The sequence below is a fragment of the Aegilops tauschii genome, chromosome 3 (genome assembly GCF_002575655.3).
Source record: "Aegilops tauschii subsp. strangulata cultivar AL8/78 chromosome 3, Aet v6.0, whole genome shotgun sequence".
Lineage (NCBI taxonomy): Eukaryota > Viridiplantae > Streptophyta > Magnoliopsida > Poales > Poaceae > Aegilops > Aegilops tauschii.
Genome location: NC_053037.3, coordinates 483,446,810 through 483,469,890, shown reverse-complemented (window position 1 = coordinate 483,469,890; position 23,081 = coordinate 483,446,810).

The following is a 23,081-nucleotide window of genomic DNA, read 5'->3' as shown; positions in this document are numbered from 1 at the left end:
TCCACCCCATAGCGGCCAATCCACCGCCGCCCTCCTCCATCACGCCGGAGCCGGTACCCCGACGTCGTCGTCCAACGCAACCGCAACCGCAAGACCCTCAAGGACTTAGCAGCTGAAGCCGAGGCAGAGCTGCCTCCACGACGCCGATGCCGACGTGCGCCGTACCAGAACCACTCCGACCACGCCGTCCTGCGCCTCACTGCTGCGGCTCCACTATCGCAACCGTCCACCGCACCGGAGCTGTTCCCGCTACACCGTCGTTCGCCGCCTCGGATCTGCTTCCCCGCCGCCGACAGACGGCCACCGCACCACACTCAACAACTTGGCCATGGGTTCGTCCAAGGCTGCACCGTCCTCCACAACTTCTGGTTTCCGGCGAACAACAAGAAGATCGTCGGAAAAACATAAGGAGGACACAACACTGCCAGAAGAAAGAGGTACTCCTCTTCCCTTATTCGTGCAAATCTTACGTCTCTGCTCACACCGTATTCATCCCACGAAAGAAACTAGTTGAGCGCTTCTTACTGCATCTTCTTCGTTATACTAAATGCACAAGGTTTCCTCCCTTTTACTATTTCACCTTTGCTAGAGGTCAGTAGCCCGCCTGGATTTCAATTCAGGGTCAGTCGAACCGCAACTAAAAGAAGCCGCACCCGCTTAGGTGCGCGGAGCACCTAGTCCGCCTGTAACCGAGGGAAGCGGCGCATCGGTGTCTATCATAGGGGTGTGGGGCGCAGGAGCTGCTTGCGCCCGATCTGGAGGTCGGCGGGGCTTGAATGGATGGCCGGGGGGCAGTGCCAAGCACGGCGGTGCGGTGAGGTCGAGGGGAGGGCGCAGGCAGGGGAGGAATACTGGGCCGGTGGTCGCTAGCGTTTCGAGGAAGATCGTCAACACTGACTGGCTGGAGGTAGATGAAGGCAATCTGCCCGTTCTTTGTACATCGGACGATGCAGAAAAAATGGACTGACCTATTTGCTTTCAGTCGACTGTTATTTTCATAGAATCCTGTAGTAATTTAGTGTGCCATGCATGTTGTAGAGCTATCATATGTCTCCTGTCATTTATTTCTCACCGACCTGCTATCTGCTACCTTTACACTGTACTAATTGTGCACACACTTCACCCATACTCACACTATTGCTTTTTTATGCATGGGTATTTCAGACTCTTACGCAGTGTTGATGAATGCAGAATAGAAAAGACAGAAGTCGCTCCAGTGTAATTCGAAGATAAGCACTAAGCGTTTCAGCGCTCTAATGGGTGCAGTGTGAGTAGTTGGAGACAGTAAACGTAGCTCTGCAGTTGATGATCTCAATTGCCACACACAACCATCCCAGGTGCTTGCTTTTTCGCGCTTTCAAATGTGGTTGCATGTTGCATATGGTGTATAGCTTGTATTGCTTCCAATTTGGTTAAATTGCATCTGCTTACTTTACACATTATACCTTTGATAATGACATGCCTTCCTGTTTTTGATACATACTACATATGTCTATTAACCATGTTCGTACATCAAACTAATGCTCTTTTGTATCCCTCGTCAATCACTTATGATGAGACAGTCACCCGAGTGGGTTACTGTGAGACGCCCTACTCGTTTAAAGAGTGCAGTGTCATCCTCCCCACATGATCCTCAAGAAACAGCAAGGCTAAATGAAGATAGTCAACGTAGCTCTCTAGTTGATCACCGCAATTCCCCCACACCACCATCGCAGGTGCTTGCTCTTACTTGGCAGTGTGATATGTGGTTGCATGTTGCATATGGTGTCTACCTTGTAATGCTTCTAATTAGGGTAAATTGCATCTGCTTAGTTAACACATTATACCTGTGAATATGACATGCCTTCCTGTTTTTGGTACATACTACGTCTTTCTATTAACCATGTTCTTTCATCAAACTACTTTTCTTGTGTATCCCTCATCAATGCTCCTAATTTGTTAAATTGCATCTCCTTAGCTTACACATTATACATGTGAATATGACACGCCTTCCTGTTTTTGGTACATACTACATCTGCCTATCACACCATGTTCTTACATCAAACTACTGTTCTTGTGTATCCTGCGTCTATCGCTTATGATGAGACAGTCACGCGTGTGGGTTAATATGAGACGCAATACTCTTATAAAGAATGCAATTTCATCCTCTCCACATGATTCGCAAGAAACAACAAGCCTAAATGAAGATATTGAACGTAGCTCTGTACCTGAAGACCGCACTTCCCCTACACCACCATCACAGGTGCTTGCTCTAACTTTGCAGTGTGATATGTGGCTGCATGTTGCATACGGTGTCTAGCTTGTAATGCTTCTAATTAGGGTAAATTGCATCTGCTTAGTTTACACACTATACCTGTGAATATGACATGCCTTCCTATTTTTGGTACACACTACATCTATGTGTTAACCTTGTTCTTACATGAAACTACCTCTCTTCTGTATCCTGCATCAATCACTTACAATGAGTCACCTTTATTCGTTGCATATTGCATATTATTTCTAGCCTGTTGCCATGTATTGCTTCTAATTTGGTCAAATACATTTGTTAGGGCACCCTTTTAATTTGGCAGAGTGATATTGGTTTCATCTTTCATATGGTTTCTAGATTGCATCGATTCTAACAAGTTCAATCACCTTGTGCTTAGTTTACACTTTATACATCATACATGTCAATATGTCACGCCGTCCTGTTTTTCATACATATTCCATCCTCCTATCATGCGGCTGCCTTACATGAAAGTAGTGTTCGTCAGTATCATGCATCAAATGAGTTCTGAAGAGCAAATTTTATTCCTTTTTCTTGTGGGTTTGACTTGACAAGGCAAAATCAAGAAAGAGGAAGGAAAAGAGTAAGGAAGGCGATGATGGTGGTCCTCTGCAGCAACGTAAACGGAGCATCTGTACCGATTCTCCTTGTACTGATAGTGCATTACAAGGTCCAAGTCTCCGCTCCCCTACTCCACCATCCAAGGTGCTTGCTCTAACTTGGCAGTGTGATATCTGGTTGCATGTTGCATATGGTATCTAGCTCGTATTGCTCCTAATTAGTGTAAACTGCATCTGCTTAGCTTACACATGATACATGTGAATATGACACGCTTTCCTGTTTTTGGTACATACTATATCTGTCTATCACACCATGTTCTTACATGAAACTACTTTTCTTGTGTATCCTGCATCAGTCACTTATGATGGGACACCTTTAAGTTGGCAGTGTGATATTGGTTTGTGTCTTGAATATGATTTCTAGCATGTATTGCTTCTAGTTTGATGAACGCCACCTATGACGAGACATTTTAACTTGGCATAGTGATATTGATTGCACCTTCCATATGGTGTCTTGCAGTGTTTCTAATTTGTTGAAGTGCCTTCTGCTTAGTTACCACATCATAGGTGTGAATATGCCAAGCCGTCCATTTTTTCGTACATATTCCATCCTCGTATCATGACTTTGCCTTTCATCAGAGTAGTGTTCGTCAGTATCATGCATGAATGAGTTCTGAAGAGCGAATGATATTCCTTTTTCTTGTCGGTATGACCTCACAATGCAAAATCAATAAAGCTAAAGGAAATTGGCAAGGCATTGGATTATGGTGGTCCTTCCGAGCAATTGAAACGGAGGTTCTCTACAGATTCTACTCCGCCATCCTCCCAACAAGATTCACAAGACAACACAAGGCTAGACAGTCAACGTAGCTGTGTAGATGATGAGCACATCTCCCCTACTCCACCATCACAGGTGCTTGCTCTAACTTGGCACTATTATATGTGGTTGCATGTTGCGTATGATGTCTAGCTTGTATTCCTTCTAACTTTGTTGAATTGCATCTGCTTACTTTACACATAATGCCTGTGAATATGACATGTGTTCCTGTTTCTACGTCAGACTACTATTCTTGCATATCCCGCATCAGTCACTTATGATAAGGCACCTTTAAGTCGCCACTGTGATATTGGTTGTGTCTTGCATATGATTTCTAGCACGTACTGCTTCTAATTTGTTGAAACGCCATACAGTTTGAACTTGGCAGAGTGATATTGGTTGCATCTTTCATATGGTGTCTAGCTTGTAGTGCTTCTAATTTGTTGAAATGCCTTCTGCTTAGTTACCACATCATAGGTGTGAATATGTCACACCATCCTGTTTTTCATACATATTCCATCCTCGCATCATGTGTTTGCCTTTCATCCGAGTAGTGTTCGTCAGTATCATGCATGAATGAGTTCTGAACAGCGAATTTTATTCCTTTTTTCTTATCGGTTTGACTTCACAATGCAAAATCATTACAGCTGAAGGAAATTAGTCCGACAGTGGATGATGGTGGTCCTTCGGAGCAACTCAAACAGGGGGTCTCTACAGATTCTACTCCGCCATCCTCCCAACAAGATTCGCAAGACAACACAAGGCTGGACAGTCAACCTAGCTGTGTGGATGATGAGCACATCTCCCCTACTCCACCATCACAGGTGCTTGCTCTAACTTGACACTATTATATGTGGTTGCATGTTGCGTATGATGTCTAGCTTGTATTGCTGCTAACTTGAATTGCATCTGCTTACTTTACACATAATGCCTGTGAATATGATACGTGTTCCTGTTTCTAGAACATACGTGTACATGATGAGCACATCTCCCCTACTCCACCATCACGGGTGCTTGCTCTTACTTGGAACTGTTATACGTGGTTGCGTTTTCCGTATGATGTCTAGTTTGTATTGCTTCTGATTATGTTGAATTGCATCTGCGTAGCTTACAACTTATACCTGCAACGATCACTTACCCATAAGACACATTTAACTTGGGACTGTGATGTAGGTTGCATCTTGCATTGTCTTATAGCTTGTGCTGCTTCTAATTTCTTGAAATGGCACTTACGACGAGACACTTTTTACCTGATAGAGTGATATTGGTTGCATGTTCATATGGTGCCTATCTTTCATTTCTTCTAATTTTGTTGAAATGCCTTCCGCTTACTGTTTTTTCATACATATTCCATCCTCCTATCGTACGTGTGAATATGAAACGCTGTCTTTTTTTGTATATATTCCATCCTCCTATCCTGCGCTTGCCTTACATCAAAGTAGTGTTCGTCTGTATCATGCATCAACCAGTTATGCATAGCTAATTTTATTCATCTTCTTGTGGTTTTGACTTCATAAGGCAATATCAGAAAATAGGAAGGAAAAGAGTAAGTTAGGGGATGTTGGTGGTCCTCCGGACCGATGCAAACAGAGACTCTCTAGATTTGCCACTGCTACTGCTAATGAAGTTGAAGTCCCAAGTCTACATGATGAGTTCATCTCCCATACTCCACCATCGCAGGTGCTTGCTCTAAGTTGACAGTGTGATAATTGGTTTCATGTTGCATATGTTGTCTAGCCTGTATTTCTTCTATTTTGATTAAGTTGCACGTGCTGAGTTCATACGTTATACATGTGCATATGACATGGCTTTCTGTGTCTAGAATACACTGCATCTATCTATCATACCATGTTCTTACATCAAATTACTGCTGTTGTGTATCCCGCATCAGTCACTCATGATTGGACGCTTTTAACATGGCAGTTTGATAGTGGTTGCATCTTGCATTGATTTCTACGTTGTACTGCTTCTAATTTTTTGAATTGCCACTTATGACAAGACACTTTTAACTTGGTAGAGTAATATTGGTTGCATCTTTCATATGGTGTCTAGCTTGCATTACTTCTATTTTCTTGAAAATCCTTCTGCTTATTTTGCACATCGTAGCTGTGAATATGTCATGCTGTCCTGTTTTTCTTACATATTCCATCCTCATACGGTTGTCTTACATCAAAGTATTGCTTGTCTGTATCATGCATCAATGAGTTCTGAAGAGTGATTTTATTCTTTTGTGTTGTGGGTACAGCTTGACATGGCAAAGTCAAAAAAGAGCAAGGAAAATAATATAGTAGGGAGTGCTGTTACTCGTCGGGTGAAACGGAAAAGGTTCTGCCGTCGAGATTCTGCTGGTACTTATAGTGTAGTAGAAGGTCCAAGTCCACCGGCTAAATCTACAAACACAGTATCACCTGCTCCACCAGCTGCAGCATCCGCTTCAACTGTACCAGCATCTCAACCAGTTACTCGTTCGTTTGCTCCGGAACTGGCCAGTTCCCAAGCTGCCTTCACACCTAACACTACTTCCGAAGCACTGCTGACACAACAGGACTTGGCAAGATCAGATGAACCTCATGAGCATCAACACCAAGACGGTACCTGACCGAGTCAAGTTGCAGTCGCATGCTCCTTTATATGTACTCTCACAGTTTGATGTACACTAACACTTTCCATATTCATTGTTGAACTAGCACCACGGCGCAAGCGGAAACAGACATCAGGGATAATGCTTGACAGATTAACAAAATCTAAAGGAGGAAGAATGGAGATCCATTTTGAGGCAGGTTTAAAAAGGCCACGTGATGCTACAGAGTCAGCCAAGTTAGTATCAGAGGCAGCCGTTGCCGTTAGGTGTCATGCACGTATCCTCCCAACGTGGATCCAGTACAGGAATGAGAAAGACAATACCCAGTTTAACACCTTCCTTGACCATTTATCCGTAAGTAATGTTATTCATCGCAATTAGTAATATTGTCTTGCTCTGTCCCATACTTTCTAACTTCCTCCTAATAAGACTCACATTCTTTTTTCAACAGATGAGGTTCAAGTTGGATCCGAAAGATGATGCAACTAAACAAGCATGCACTCATGTTTTTCAGTCTGCTCTACGACAGTATCGGTACCACCTTAGAAAATCTCACTTTGAAGGCAAGGCTAACAATGAAATCGCCCAAACATCTCCAGTGGAATATATTACAGATGAAGACTGGACAGCCCTCGTTAAACACTGGTCTGATCCAAAGTATCAGGTAGGCTATATGTATTTGATCAGACCACATATTGAACTTGTATTTATGTATGTGCCTTACAAGTGTATCTTCTTCTAGGCTAACTGTTTGAAGATCAAAACCAACTGTTCTAAAGTGAAATTCCAACACACAACAGGATCTCGTAGCTATATTGCACACTGCGAGGCTCTTGTAAATAGCTGCTACTTCCTTCTTCTTTTTTTGTGCCATATTATCGTATCTATATTGACTTGTTCCAAATACAGAGGAAAGCCCGTGCGGACCAAAAAGAACCTGAACCGAATGCAGTGCAAATCTTCAAGGATTGCCACACCAGCAAGATGAAGGGCATGAGCACACCAGTTCAAGCCGCTGTTGTAAGTCCTTACTCATCCTGCCTTGAACTGATTGGTACCGTGATGTGTTCATTTAGCTACTTGGTTTGCAGCCAATGTCAGTTACTCTGTTCACTTTTATTCACAGTTGTCTTAACGTATCATTTCACCTTACATGGTTTAAAAGAGATGAAGGATATTCTTTTGGTCTTGATCTGTAATCTAGTTGTTATGTTCACGTGCGCACACAATGATAAAATAGCCTGTTTGTTTTATATCTGTTTGCCCATGATATGAATGATGTCATACTATGTTCATCCTACTTTAAACCATGTCTCTTTATCCTTAGATGTCAACGAATGTGAGGAAATAGACAATACAGTAGGCATGCTACATGGACATATGTTCCGAAAGTGATTTTATTATGTAGTTGGCACTACAATACATGCTAATGTATTACAGTAGTTCACCAAAATAAGTTATGTATAAACGTTTAACCTACTTTGTTTGTTTTTGTCTCATTAGTAACTTATCTGGTACACTAATCTACAAGTTCAAACTTTCAGGAAGCTACGGAAGAAATGATTGAACAGCCACAACCACCTGAAGGTGACGAGGCTACTACAGGCACAATGTCACCTCTTGCTGCAGTGCGTCAGTATCTCTCCACTAACAGTGCAAAAAGCACCTTCCTGCGTAATTCTGGGTTGGTTGTCAAGGTAACCTCGTCCAAATCGCCTACTGAACAAAATCTTCCTGCTAGACAGAGTGATATATCTGTGCTCCAGACACAAGTCCAATCCCTAATGGACGTTGTTTCGGAAACAAGAATAGTGGTTGAGAAATGTCGTCAAGATATGAATGGTTTTGAAACCAGACTATCAGACATTCGCTTTGTTGTTCAAGAGCAATGGCGGAAAAAAGGTGGAGATCGTGCTGCTCCATCAGATTCTACAGCCTGAAACATTAGCACTCAAGTCAAATGATCTGTGCTTCTATACATCTGATGGTGCTTTTATCTGGAAGGACTGTAAACTTTATGCCAACATGCCTTTTGTTGTATGGTTGGAATTTATTTTGTTGTGATACAACATTTATGATGCTGCCTCAGGCTGCAGTAATTACGACGCTATTTTTGTATAGTGTAGGTTTATCTTAGTAATGTATTCGGCCGAAAGCTTCGTAGGAGCCCAACATGCCAACATTCATCGGGCCCATTCCAATTGGGCTAGAAACGATTACGGGCCAATTGGCATGTAGCCCACTAAAAATATCTGGGCCTAAATCAGCATAAGCTTTCATATTTTTCTGGTAGGGCTGTGCCCATAGTGGGCCTTTAACAGGCCTAAACATAATTTGGGCCCTCAGTAAAAATAGGCCGTTTACAGGTGTAAATATCTCGAGCCCATAAGAAACATGGGCCTTTAATAGACCGAAAGTGAGATTGGGCCTTGATTGTGCCAAATAACCCACTGGACTTAGCAGGCTGAAATGGTGGCCGATTTACGATGCGGATCTTTGACAGGCCGAAATTCGAACGGGCCATAAATGCGCCGACCTAATACACGGGCCTTTAACAGGCCGGAACTTCGGTCGGGCTAGATTATCGTCATTTTTATATGGGCCGTTAATGGGCCCGATATGACGTTGGGCCACATATGGCCCATGGTTTACGTCCGGCGTTAACAGGCCGAAAATGACAACAGTCCGAAAGTGGCCCAAAGCTATAGTGGGCCTCTAACAGGCCGAATGTCAGACATGGCCGAATATGACCCAAATCCTTCACGGTCGTTTATGGGCCGAAAGTTTTGATGGCCTGTAAATGGGCCCAAATGAAGCCGGACCTTTAACAGGCCGGAAATACATCGGGCCGTAATTCGGCCCAATTACTTAGCGGACTATTAACGGGCCAGAAGTGACCATGGGCCACGTTGATGACAAGTTTAGGATAGGCCGTTGACGGGCCGATTCGACAGAGAATGTTGGGCCTTTAGCTGGCCAGCCAATTATGGTCTGCAGAATCTTGTGGGCCTTTAGCTGGGCCGGCCCATTGTGGTCCGCAAAATCTTGTGGGCCTTTAGCTGGGCCGGCCCATTATGGTCTGCAAAATAACACCATGGCAATTCTGCTAAAAACAATGTCAGTCCGGGTTAGTTCTATTCAAACCATGCAAGTTAAAGTCCAAAACAATGGCAAAAGAGTTTGGAAAAGTTGATACGACGGAGACGTATCAGCTCCCCCAAGCTTAACCCATTGCTTGTCCTCAAGCAATTCAGTTGACAAACTGAAAGTGATAAAGAAAAACTTTTACAAACTCTGTTTGATCTTGTTGTTGCAAATATGTAAAGCCAGCATTCAAGTTTTCAGCAAAGATCATGAACTAACTATATTCATAATAACATTTAGGTCTCACATTTAGTCATATCAATGGCATAATCAACTAGCGAGCAATAATGATAAATCTCAGATGACAACACTTTCTCAAAACAATCATGATATGATATAACTAGATGATATCTTGCTAGCCCTTTCTGAGGCCGCAAAACATAAATGCAGAGCACCCCTGAAGATGAAGGACTGACTAGACATTGTAATTCATGGCAAAAGAGATCCAGTCACAGTCATACTCAATATAAATTAATAACAATGCATACAAATGATAGTGGTGCTCTCTAACTGGTGCTGTTTATAAGAGGATGATGACTCAGCAATAAAAGTAAATAGATAGGCCCTTCGCAGAGGGAAGCAGGGATTTGCGGAGGTGCCAGAGCTCGAGTTTTGAAATAGAGATAAATAATATTTTGAGAGGCATGCTTTCATTGTCAACACAACAACCAAGAGATCTCGGTATCTTCCATGCTACATACATTATAGGTGGTTCCCAAACAGAATGTTAAAGTTTATACTCCCCCACCACCAAAAAGCACACTCCACGGCTGGTCCGAAACAACGGGTACCCTCCAACTAACAACAGTCCTGGGGGAGTTTTGTTTGCAATTGTTATGATTTGATTAGAGCATGGGACTGGGCATCCCGGTTACCAGCCATTTTCTCGTGAATGATGAGCGGAGTCCACTCATCGTGAGAATAATCCACCTAGCATGGAAGTTATTGACAGCCCTAGATGGTACATGAGCGATTTGAGCATACAAAACAGATTACCATTTGAAGGTTTAGAGTTTGGCACATGCGAATTTACTTGGAACGACAGGTAAATGCCGCATATAGGAAGGTATGGTGGACTCATATGGAACAACTTTGGGGTTTATGGAAGTGTATGCACAAGCAGTACTCCCGCTTAGTACAAGTGAAGGCTAGAAAGGGACTGGGAAGCGACCAACTAGAGAGCGACAATAGTCATAAACATGCATTGAGATTAACCAACATTGAGTGTGATAACCCACAAGTATAGGGGATCACAACAGTTTTCGAGGGTAGAGTATTCAACCCAAATTTATTGATTCGACACAAGGGGAGCCAAAGAATATTCTCAAGTATTAGCAGTTGAGTTGTCAATTCAACCACACCTGGATAACTTAGTATCTGCAGCAAAGTATTTAGTAGCAAAGTAGTATGGAAGTAACAGAACAGTAGCAAAGTAATATTTTTGGGTTTTGTAGTGATTGTAACAGTAGCAACGGTAAACTAAATAAGCAGAGAACAATATATGAAAAGCTCGTAGGCATTGGATCGGTGATGGAGAATTATGCCGGATGCGGTTCATCATGTAACAGTCATAACATAGGGTGACACAGAACTAGCTCCAATTCATCAATATAACGTAGGCATGTATTCCAAATATAGCATACGTGCTTATGGAAAAGAACTTGCATGACATCTTTTGTCCTACCCTCCCGTGGCAGCGGGGTCCTAGCGGAAACTAAGGGATATTAAGGCCTCCTTTTAATAGAGTACCAGACCAAAGCATTAACACATAGTGAATACATGAACTCCTCAAACTACGGTCATCACCGGGAGTGGTCCCGATTATTGTCACTTCGGGGTTGCCGGATCATAACACATAGTAGGCGACTATAGACTTGCAAGATAGGATCATGAACTCACATATATTCATGAAAACATAATAGGTTCAGATCTAAAATCATGGCACTCGGGCCCTAGTGACAAGCATTAAGCATATCAAAGTCATAGCAACATCAATCTCAGAACATAGTGGATACTAGGGATCAAACCCTAACAAAACTAACTCGATTACATGATAAATCTCATCCAACCCATCACCGTCCAGCAAGCCTACGATGGAATTACTCACGCACGGCGGTGAGCATCATGAAATTGGTGATGGAGGATGGTTGATGATGACGACGGCGACGGATTCCCCTCTCCGGAGCCCCGAACAGACTCCAGATCAGCCCTCCCGAGCGAGTTTAGGGCTTGGCGGCGGCTGCGTATCGTAAAAATGCGATGAATCTTTCTCTCTATTTTTTTATCCCCGAACACGAATATATGGAGTTGGAGTTGAGGTCGGTGGAGCTCCAGGGGGCCACGAGGCAGGGGGCACGCCCAGGGAGGGCAGGCACGCCCCCCACCCTCGTGGAAAGGGTGTGGGCCCCCTGGCCTTGATTCTTTGGCCAGTATTTTTTATTATTTCCAAAAATAATCTCCGTGAAGTTTTAGGTCATTCCAAGAACTTTTGTTTCTGCACGTAAATAACACCATGGCAATTCTACTGAAAACAGCGTCAGTCCGGGTTAGTTCCATTCAAATCATGCAAGTTAGAGTCCAAAACAAGGGCAAAAGTGTTTGGAAAAGTAGATACGACGGAGACGTATCAACTCCCCCAAGCTTAAACCTTTGCTTGTCCTCAAGCAATTCAGTTGATAAACTGAAAGTGATAAAGAAAAACTTTTACAAACTCTGTTTGCTCTTGTTGTTGTAAATATGTAAAGCTAGCATTCAAGTTTTCAGCAAAGATTATAAACTAACCATATTCACAATAACTCTTAGGTCTCATGTTTACTCATATCAATGGCATAATCAACTAGTGAGCAATAATAATAAATCTCGAATGACAACACTTTCTCAAAACAATCATAATATGATATAACAAGATGGTATCTCGCTAGCCCTTTCTGAGACCGCAAAACATAAATGCAGAGCACCTTTAAAGATCAAGGACTGACTAAACATTGTAATTCATGGTAAAAGAGATCCAGTCATAGTCATACCCAATATAAATTAATAGTAATGGATGCAAATGACAGCAGTGCTCTCCAGCTGGTGCTTTTTAATAAGAGGGTGATGACTCAACATAAAAGTAAATAAATAGGCCCTTCGCAGAGGGAAGCAGGGATTTGTAGAGGTGCCAGAGCTCGATTTTGAAATAGAGATAAATAATATTTTGAGCGGCATACTTTCATTGTCAACATAACAACCAAGGGATGGCGATATCTTTCATGCTACACACATTACAGGCGGTTCCCAAACAGAATGGTAAAGTTTATACCCCCCTCCACCAACAAGCATCAATCCATGGCTGCTCGAAACAACGAGTGCCTCCAACTAACAACAGTCCCGGGGGAGTTTTGTTTGCAATTATTTTGATTTGATTTGCTTAAAGCATGGGACTGGGCATCCCGGTGACCAGCCATTTTCTCGTGAGTGAGGAGCGGAGTCCACTCCTCTTGAGAATAACCCGCCTAACATGGAAGATACAAACAACCCTAGTTGATACATGAGCTATTCGAGCATACAAAACAGAATTTCATTTGAAGGTTTAGAGTTTGGCACATACAAATTTACTTGGAACGGCAGGTAGATACGCATATAGGAAGGTATGGTGGACTCATATGGAATAACTTTGGGGTTTAAGGGATTGGATGCACAAGCAGTATTCCCGCTTAGTACAAGTGAAGGCTAGCAAAAGACTGGGAAGCGACCAACTAGAGAGCAACAACAGTCATGAACATGCATTAAAATTAATAAACATTGAGTGCAAGCATGAGTAGGATATAATCCACCATGAACATAAATATCGTGAAGGCTATGTTGATTTGTTTCAACTACATGCGTGAACATGTGCCAAGTCAAGTCACTTGAATCATTCAAAGGAGGATACCACCCCATCATACCACATCACAACCATTTTAATAGCATGTTGGCACGCAAGGTAAACCATTATAAACTCCTAGCTAATTAAGCATGACATAAGCAACTATAATCTCTAATTGTCATTACAAACATGTTTATTCATAATAGGCTGAATCAGGAACGATGGACTAATCATATTTAAAAAACAAGAGAGGTCGAGTTCATACCAGCTTCTCTCATCTCAATCAGTCCATCATATATCGTCATTATTGCCTTTCACTTGCACGACCGAACGATGTGAATAATAATAATAGTGCACGTGCATTGGACTAAGCTGGAATCTGCGAGCATTCAATAAACAGGAGAAGACAAGTCAATATGGGCTCTTGGTTAAATCAACAATAATGCATATAAGAGCCACTTCAACAATTTCATAATGGTCTTCTCCTATCGACCCCCAAAGAAAAGAGAAGAAATAAAACTATTTACATGGGAAAGCTCCCAACAAGCAAAAGAAGAACAAGAAATCTTTTTGAGTTTTCTTTTAATTATTACTACTACAGCAAGAAAGTAAACTAGCTAAAAGCTATTACTAATTTTTTGGTTTTCTTAAGATTTATCGAACACACAAGAAGAAAGCAAGAAAAAGGAAAATAAACTAGCATGGATATTACAGTGAAAGAGTATGAGCACCGACATCTAGCAATGAGTGTGTGGACATAAAAGTAATGTCGGTGAGAAATACGTACTCCCCCAAGCTTAGGCTTTTGGCCTAAGTTGGTCTATGGCCACGGCTGGCCTGGCGGATATCCAAAGTTATAGTTGGGGTCGTACTGAGAAGAAGAAGGGTTCCGGTATCTCCGAATCCCACTGGTAATTAGACTGTCGTGGAAGATCAAATTGTGGTTCCGGCTCTGGCTCTGAGGCTGATGTAGGGTTCCGGTACGCTTGGATGGTCGCTAGCGGAACGAGATACTGACCTGCAGATAAATCAAACAAGGAAGGAGCAGGCAAGGTAATAATCTCAGGGTGATTTTTATCAAATAACAGTTTGTATTTAAGCGCCCTTTCCCTATTCTTAACAATAAAATCATGCACTACCATACTCTTATAATCTAGTAAAACAGTAGGCAGCAATTTTTCTTCTTTCTCATAGTGCCTAATAGGTATGTTATAGTATGCAGCGAGGCGTGAGGCGAAGATGCCTCCCAAGATGGGGCCCTTAGTACGGTTAAGATTTAACCGCTTTGCAACAATAGTGCCAATACTAAATGTATCATCACGAAATAAGACATGGCACACAATGATAATATCAGGGACACTCAGGTTTCCACAGTTTCCGCGACCAATTAAGCATCTACTAGCAAATATAGCAAAGTAACATAGAACAGGAAAATGTATGCTAGTGATTCATGCGTCGGAAACCTTCCTCGTTTCCCCTACAGCAATTGTATCAATAAACCCCTCCACATCGTTACTATGTGGTTCCTCTATGCAACCGGGAAAAGGTAACTTGCAAACCTCACAGAAATCACAAAGGGTCATCTCCTTATACTCATCATATAAATAGAAATCCACCGTAGGTGGTGACCTCCTAGAATGGAAATGAAAATTTTGCACAAAGGTATTGGTGAGTAAGAGATACTGTTCGCGTTGATCGCGGAGGAAGTCGGTGAGGCCTGCATTCTCAGCCAACTCATAAAAATCATCATAGATCCCGGCTGCTCTCAAGAAGTCATCGCAAGGCCATTCACATGGACGAACCTCCGCGGTGTGAGGCGCATTATATTTGGGCCTCTCCGCTTCTTCATTCTTCTTATCCTTCGAGCTTCGGCTCGAAGAGCCCCTCAAAAATCTCTTCATCATTTTCTGAAAAATTCTGAAATTTTTAGTAACTTCAAATAAAAGTGAACCAAACTCAGCAAAATTTATAGCAACTACTCCTACAAGTGCCTAGAGACTATATCATGCATTATAACTACTTGGAACCATATAAATTTGACATGCAAGCTCAAGAACATGGTCACCTAGGCAGCACAAATCTGCAATGAATAAAGCACTAGAACAAAAACTAATTGGACCATTGGAGGAGTGACATACCAAGGAACAATCCCCCAAAGCAGTTTTTCTTGGAGATATGCCCTAGAGGCAATCATGTGATGATGATATTTCCATATGTATTCATGAGTCCTTTGTATTGTCCTTGAACATCATCAATGATATGTATCAATAAGTATGTGACTTGTTTGTGGAACTATGTATTGTATGATGATTGTTTTAATGGTCCCTAGTTGATAAGGTTATGCGGACACATATCCTTGACTAGTATACGACTCGGTTGATGACTATGTTTCACAAGTCATGTGCATGGAGATGCTAAACCGATAGTATGGGCTCGGGGATGGAGATCACCGAGCCGGACAGACTCACTTTGAGACGCAGCGAGATATAGTCATCTGTTAGTCTCAAGTGCAATGTCTATGCCATGTCCTAGACTTGAGGTCCTCGCATGTTCTCGGGATGCGGATCGACTCACTTAGGGTCTATCAAACGCTACTCCGTAACTGGGTAGTTATAAAGGTAGCTTTCAGGTGAGTCGTGAGACATGCCGCGAGACATGGTTGACCAAGATGGAATTTGCCCCTCCTATTCGGAGAGATATTCTCTGGGCCCTCTCGAGTGATCAGATTCAGAAAGCATGGCCATGCGACTTGGGTTAAGTGTTAACCCAGTTCGGGAATCTGTATCATGGTTTCGAGAAGAGAGGTCGAGCTAACACAAGGGTGACAAGTACTCGCCTTGAGCTCGGCAACAAATATCGTGAGGCAAAAGGAATGTTGCATATGCCACATTGTTGAGGTTCGTCAAACGACTTTACGCCCACATGGGAGTTGGCACGTTCTGCTAGGAGCCGCTACCAACTATCGACTCTGGTCGTGTCCATGTGTACGTGAACCTATAGGGTCGCACACTTAAGGGGCTGCAGCCCATTCGGATTGGATCTGAGTGGAAAATGGATGTGGACTCCTAGTGGGCTCAAGTGTTGAGCCCACCTCGGGGTTCTATATAAAGGGGAGTGGGCACACCACTTAGGGTTGATCGGATTGAACCCTGGTTAGCCACCGCCACTCCCCATGCCCATGCCACGCGACCGGACCTAGCAGTCCGCCGCTCGACGCTGCTCCCCGTACGTGTGGATACCTTGGAGGCATCGCATCTGTGGTGCTTGGACGAACCGTTCGAGGGAACCGCGAGGTGCCGTTCGCGGGAGATCGGCAACACGAGGAGGAGACGGCCCGGGAGATCGACTACATGCATCACCAACTCTACTTCCGCTGTGGTGACTGCGCGTCTAGTGGTAAACCCGATCCCGTGATCTATTTCCAGCATCATGATCTTGGGTGCGCGGTAGAAAATTTTATTTGGCGCTAGCGTAGCGTACCGCATGTACCAACAGTGGTATCAGAGCCTCCGCTGTGTGGTAATAGATTTGATGATATGCATATGAGATATGTAGATCGGTTCAGGTGCGGGTCGATGAGATCGGTCGCGCATGTCAGTGTTGAAGGTTGGTTTCGTGATCTTGTTTCCGTGATCGTGATGCAGAGGTCGTGACATGACTTACCCCTATCGGTCGGTTGTACGCCATCGGGGTAGACAGTGGAACGTAAATCCGGATGCAGCACGCGAAGATCAATGAGATTGATCGAATCGGAACATAGATCAACACCTTGGAAATGTGATTTCCGCGGTGCTGAAATCTGTTGGAGCGGTCTCGGTAAAACGGCTGTAACTTTTGCATACGAACTCCGATTTTGCTCCACGACCTGTCAAACTGAAGCTAACGAAAAGTTGGATTAGCGGCAAAATACTAGAACAGGATTTCGGCGCTTCTGGCTAGGCCAAAATCCGCTTGGAAGATAGAGTTTCAGGAGGTTTTATCTTCGGTGGTAGAACGTCTGACTCGTTTTTGCAGGGAATGATTGTGATTTGGTATAGCCCATGTATGTTGCTTGTATATTATTGTTTCTTGACCTGCGTGTCATGAGTGCGGCAACCGGCAGGAGCCATATGGTTGTCCCATTATTGTATTAATGACCTGCGTGTCAACATGAGAAGCCATGTAATGTAATTTACTTTCAGTAGCTATTAGTTTTTAATAGCGTAATATCTTATGTAACACTTGGCGGTTGACACCATGGCGTGGAGATGGAGATCACCACGAGGACAACCATGCATGGGCAGACTGCGCACATGGAGATGGAGATCACCACGCGCTGTGAAAAGGGGCTATACCATATCACACATACATAAACTGCCTGTGAAAGTTTATCCCTTTTATGCACCCTTCCTTTTGCATGGTAGATGTTTTAAGTAGGGTGATCCCTCAAAGAATGTCAAGTACAAATGCCTCCCCAATTTCTGCACCTTCACATATCAAGTATATTTAGTGGCGGGCCTATGAAATTAGGGTGCCACTAGATCTCCTTGAAGTGATGGGTTTGTGTCGGACACTTACACGCAGAGCATTGGTTGACTTGTCGTGGCTATCAAAACAGTTTTGGGCTACGAGGCATAGGAGTTGGCGAGGCATGAGATGTCCCCAACAACAAGAGTCGTATGGAGATACGATTAGCAAGAGTTGCTTACCGAGTGATCTTGTCCTCTAGCGGTGATGCAAAAGCTCACTAGTTGACATGTTGATCTTGGATCTTGAATCACTAAGTATCAATCGAGGGATGTTGATTTTAGTGGGAGTAATGATCTTATTAAAATGTTTAATATGAATTACTCCTCATGAATACATGTCTTAGTGTTTTGCATATTTCTGTTGTAGATCAATGGCACCACCTGCTCAAGTTACCCCTTTTGCGTTGAAATCAATCCTGGAAAAAGATAAATTGAATGGAACAAACTTTACCACCTGGTATAGAAACCTGAGAATTGTTCTTAGGCATGAGAAAAAGGAACAAGTTCTAGAGAATCCGCTTCCAGAGGAACCTGCCGATAATGCTAATGCCACAGCCAGAAATGCCTACCAGAAACTCGTTGATGAATCAAACGAGATCAGCTGTCTCATGCTGGCTTCTATGGAGCCCGATCTGCAGCAGCAGTTTGAAAATATTGAGGCTTTCGATATGATCGAGAACCTTAAGAGCATGTTTCAAATGCAGGCTAGGACCGAAAGGTTCAACGTCTGGCGATCCTTGATGGATTGTAAGCTGAAAGAGGGTGATCCACTGAGCCCGCATGTGATCAAGATGATCGGGTACATGCAAGCTCTGGATAGGCTGGGCTTCCCACTTGGGGATGAGTTGTCCACATATACAATTCTGGGTTCTCTTCCGGACAGCTATGGGCCGTTCATCTCGAACTACCATATGCATGGGATGGAAAAGAAGCTCACTGAATTGCATGGGATGCTCAAAGTGGCAGAGCAGGATATCAAGAAAGGTACACATCGTCAAGTGTTGATGGTGCAGAACTCGGCTAAGTTCAAGAAGAGTTGGTCCAAGAAAAAGGCTAAGGCAAAGGGCAAAGAGAAGGAGGCAACTCCAACTACAGCCGCCGCGCCTAAGTCAGGGACGGCTTCGGGGAGTATTTGCTTTCATTGCAAGGAACCCGGACACTGGAAAAGGAACTATAGCAAGTGGCTTACCGAGAAGGGCAAGAAGACTGGAAGTATGACTTCTTCTTCAGGTACACTTGTTGTATATGTTATAGACATTTATCTTGCTGATGTTTCTAGTAGCTCTTGGGTATATGATACCGGATCGGTTGTTCACATATGCAACTCGATGCAGGGGCTAAGCAGAACTAGGAATGTCGCAAGAGGAGAAGTTGACATTCGCGTCGGGAATAAAGCAAGAGTTGCTGCATTGGCCGTCGGCACTATGCAACTTAATTTACCTTCATGATTTGTAATGGAACTTGATAATTGTTATTATGTTCCTGCTTTGAGTCAAAACATTATTTCTGCCTCATGTTTGATGAGACAAGGTTATCAATTTAGTATTAAGGACAATGGTTGTTCTATTTACTTGAATAATATGTTTCATGGCTTTGCACCCGTTGTAAATGGGTTATTTATCCTAGATCTTGAAGGTGAATCAGTCTATAACATAAATGTCAAGAGGCATAAGCCTAATGAGATAAATCCGACTTACATCTGGCATTGTCGACTAGGACACATTAGTCAAAAGCGCATGAAGAAGATCCATGATGATGGAATTCTAACTTCGTTTGAGTTTGAATCATTCGAGACATGCGAGTCTTGCCTCTCGGTAAGATGACTAAGACTCCTTTTGCAAAGAGTTGCGAGAGGGCGTCTGAGTTGTTGGAACTTATACATAGTGATGTATGTGGACCAATGAGCACGACAGCCAGAGGTGGTTTCCGATACTTCGTGACTTTCACCGATGACTTGAGTAGATATGGATATGTCTACTTGATGAGGCACAAGTCAGAAACTTTTGAAAAGTTCAAGGAGTTTCAGAACGAAGTGGAAAATCAACTCGGCAAGAAAATCAAACTTCTATGATCTGATCGTGGCGGTGAGTATATGAGCCAGGAATTTGATGATCATCTGAAGAATCATGGAATAGTTCCACAACTGACTCCTCCGGGTATGCCACAGATAAATGGTGTGTTAGAACGGAGGAATCAGACCCTGTTGGACATGGTCCGATCGATGATGAGTCAGTCGGATTTACCCTTGTCATTTTTGGGGATACGCTCTAGAAACTGCAGCTTTCACACTAAACAGGGTACCATCTAAGTCCGTAGATAAGACACCATATGAGATATGGACTGCGAAGAGTCACAGTTTGTCTTTTCTAATTTGGGGATGTGAAGCATATGTCCAGCGACTCCAGTCGGATAAGCTCACACCCAAATCGGACAAGTGCATATTCGTGGGATATCCAAGGGAAACCTTGGGATATTACTTCTACAACCATGAAGAGGGCAAAGTGTTTGCCGCTCGACATGGAGTTTTCCTTGAGAAAGAGTTTCTCAATCGGAAGGCTAGTGGGAGGACGGTCCGACTAGAAGAAATTCGAGAACCACACGGGGACGTTCCGGTATGTGATACTGTCACACCGGAGTTAGTCAGGGAATCCGTAGTGGAGTCGACACCGGTTCCACGGAGGTCGGAAAGGTTATGCAATTTGCATGACTGCAATGTGTTGTTCTTGGAGAACAACGAGCCGACTATGTATGCGGAAGCGATGGAGAGCCCTGATTCCGAGTTATGGCTTGAGGCCATGAGATCCGAATTAAAGTTCATGGATGACAATCAAGTTTGGAACTTGGTTGATCTGCCAGATGGCGTTCGAGCCATTGAGTGCAAGTGGATCTTTAAGAAGAAAACTAATATGGACGGAAATGTCACAGTCCATAAGGCTCGACTTGTTGCTAAAGGTTATCGACAAGTTCAAGGAGTTGACCACGATGAGACTTACTCACCGGTAGCGATGCCTAAATCAATTCGGATCATTCTTGCTATAGCGGCATATTTCGACTATGAAATATGGCAGATGGATGTCAAAATGGCTTTCCTTAATGGAAATTTAACCGAGGATGTGTATATGACACAACCCAAGGGTTTTGTCGATCCAAAGAAGTCTAGCATGGTATGCAAGCTTCAGAGATCCATTTATGGATTAAGGCAAGCATCTCGGAATTGGAACATTCGTTTTAATGAAGCTGTCAAAGAGTTTGGCTTCATCAAGAATGACTGATCATTGTGTATTCAAGAAGGTCAGTGGGTGCTCAGTTGTATTTCTGATCTTATATGTGGATGACATATTATTGATTGGAAATGATGTTCAAATGCTTGAATCTGTCAAGGACTCATTGAAAAATAGTTTTCTATGAAGGACTTGGGAGAAGCAGCTTACATTTTGGGAATCAAGATCTATAGAGATAGATCGAGAAGGCTTATTGGATTAAGCCAGGTGCGTATATTGACAAGGTGTTGAAGCGGTTCAACATGCAAGATGCCAAGAAAGGTTTCTTGCCCATGTCACATGGCATTAGTCTTAGCAAGACTCAGAGTCCTACGACTCCTGATGAGCGAAGACGCATGGATGGGATTCCGTATGCTTCGGCTATTGGGTCCATCATGTATGCTATGGTATGTACTCGTCCCGATGTTAGTTTTGCTCTTAGCATGGTGGGCAGATACCAGGCTGATCCAAGGGAGAGTCACTGGACAGCGGTTAAGAATATCCTGAAGTACTTGAGAAGGACTAAGGATATGTTCCTGGTTTATGGAGGTGAGGATGAGCTCGTTGTAAATAGTTACACCGATGCTAGTTTCCAAACAGATAGGGATGATAGTCGATCGCAATCTGGGTTTGTGTTCATTCTGAACGGAGGAGCAGTGAGCTGGAGGAGCTCCAAGCAAGATACGGTAGCTGATTCTACAACAGAGGCTGAGTACATTGCGGCTTCTGAAGCTGCAAAAGAAGGTGTTTGGGTGAAGAATTTTATTTCCGATCTTGGTGTGATTGAGGGTGCGTCTAATCCATTGGACCTCTATTGTGATAATAGTGGTGCCATTGCGCAAGTCAAGGAACCACGGAACCATCATAAAACCCAACACATACTCAGGCGTTTTAACCTTATTCGCGACATTGTCGAAAGAGGTGATGTAAACATATGCAAGGTACACACGGATGCAAATGTTGCTGATCCATTGACGAAGCCTCTCCCACGTCCGAAGCATGAGGCGCACATGAGCTCCATGGGCATACGATGCCTAAATGATTAACTCTAGTGCAAGTGGGAGACTGTTGGAGATATGCCCTAGAGGCAATCATGTGATGATGATATTTCCATATGTATTCATGAGTCCTTTGTATTGTCCTTGAACATCATCAATGATATGCATCAATAAGTATGTGACTTGTTTGTGGAACTATGTATTGTATGATGATTGTTTTGATGGTCCCTAGTTGATAAGGTTATGCGGACACATATCCTTGACTAGTATACGACTCAATTGATGACTATGTTTCACAAGTCATGTGCATGGAGATGCTGAACCGATAGTATGGGCTCGGGGATGGAGATCACCGAGCCGGACAGACCCACTTTGAGACGCAGCGAGATATAGTCATCTGTTAGTCTCAAGTGCAATGTCTATGCCATGTCCTAGACCTGAGGTCCTCGCATGTTCTCGGGATGAGGATCGACTCAGATTCAGAAAGCATGGCCATGCGACTTGGGTTAAGTGTTAACCCAGTTCGGGAATCTGTATCATGGTTTCGAGAAGAGAGGTCGAGCTAACACAAGGGTGACAAGTACTCACCTTGATCTCGACAACAAATATCGTGAGGCAAAAGGAATGTTGCATATGCCACATTGTTGAGGTTCGTCAAACGACTTTACGCCCACATGGGAGTTGGCACGTTCTGCTAGGAGCCGCTACCAACTATCGACTCTGGTCGTGTCCATGTGTACGTGAACCTATAGGGTCGCACACTTAAGGGGCTGCAGCCCATTCGGATTGGATCTGAGTGGAAAATGGACGTGGACTCCTAGTGGGCTCAAGTGTTGAGCCCACCTCGGGGGTCTATATAAAGGGGAGTGGGCACACCACTTAGGGTTGATCGGATTGAACCCTGGTTAGCCACCGCCACTCCCCATGCCCATGCCGCGCGACCGGACCTAGCAGTCCGCCGCTCGACGCTGCTCCCCGTACGTGTGGATACCTTGGAGGCATCGCATCTGTGGTGCTTGGACGAACCGTTCGAGGGAACCGCGAGGTGCCGTTCGCGGGAGATCGGCAACGCGAGGAGGAGACGGCCCGGGAGATCGACT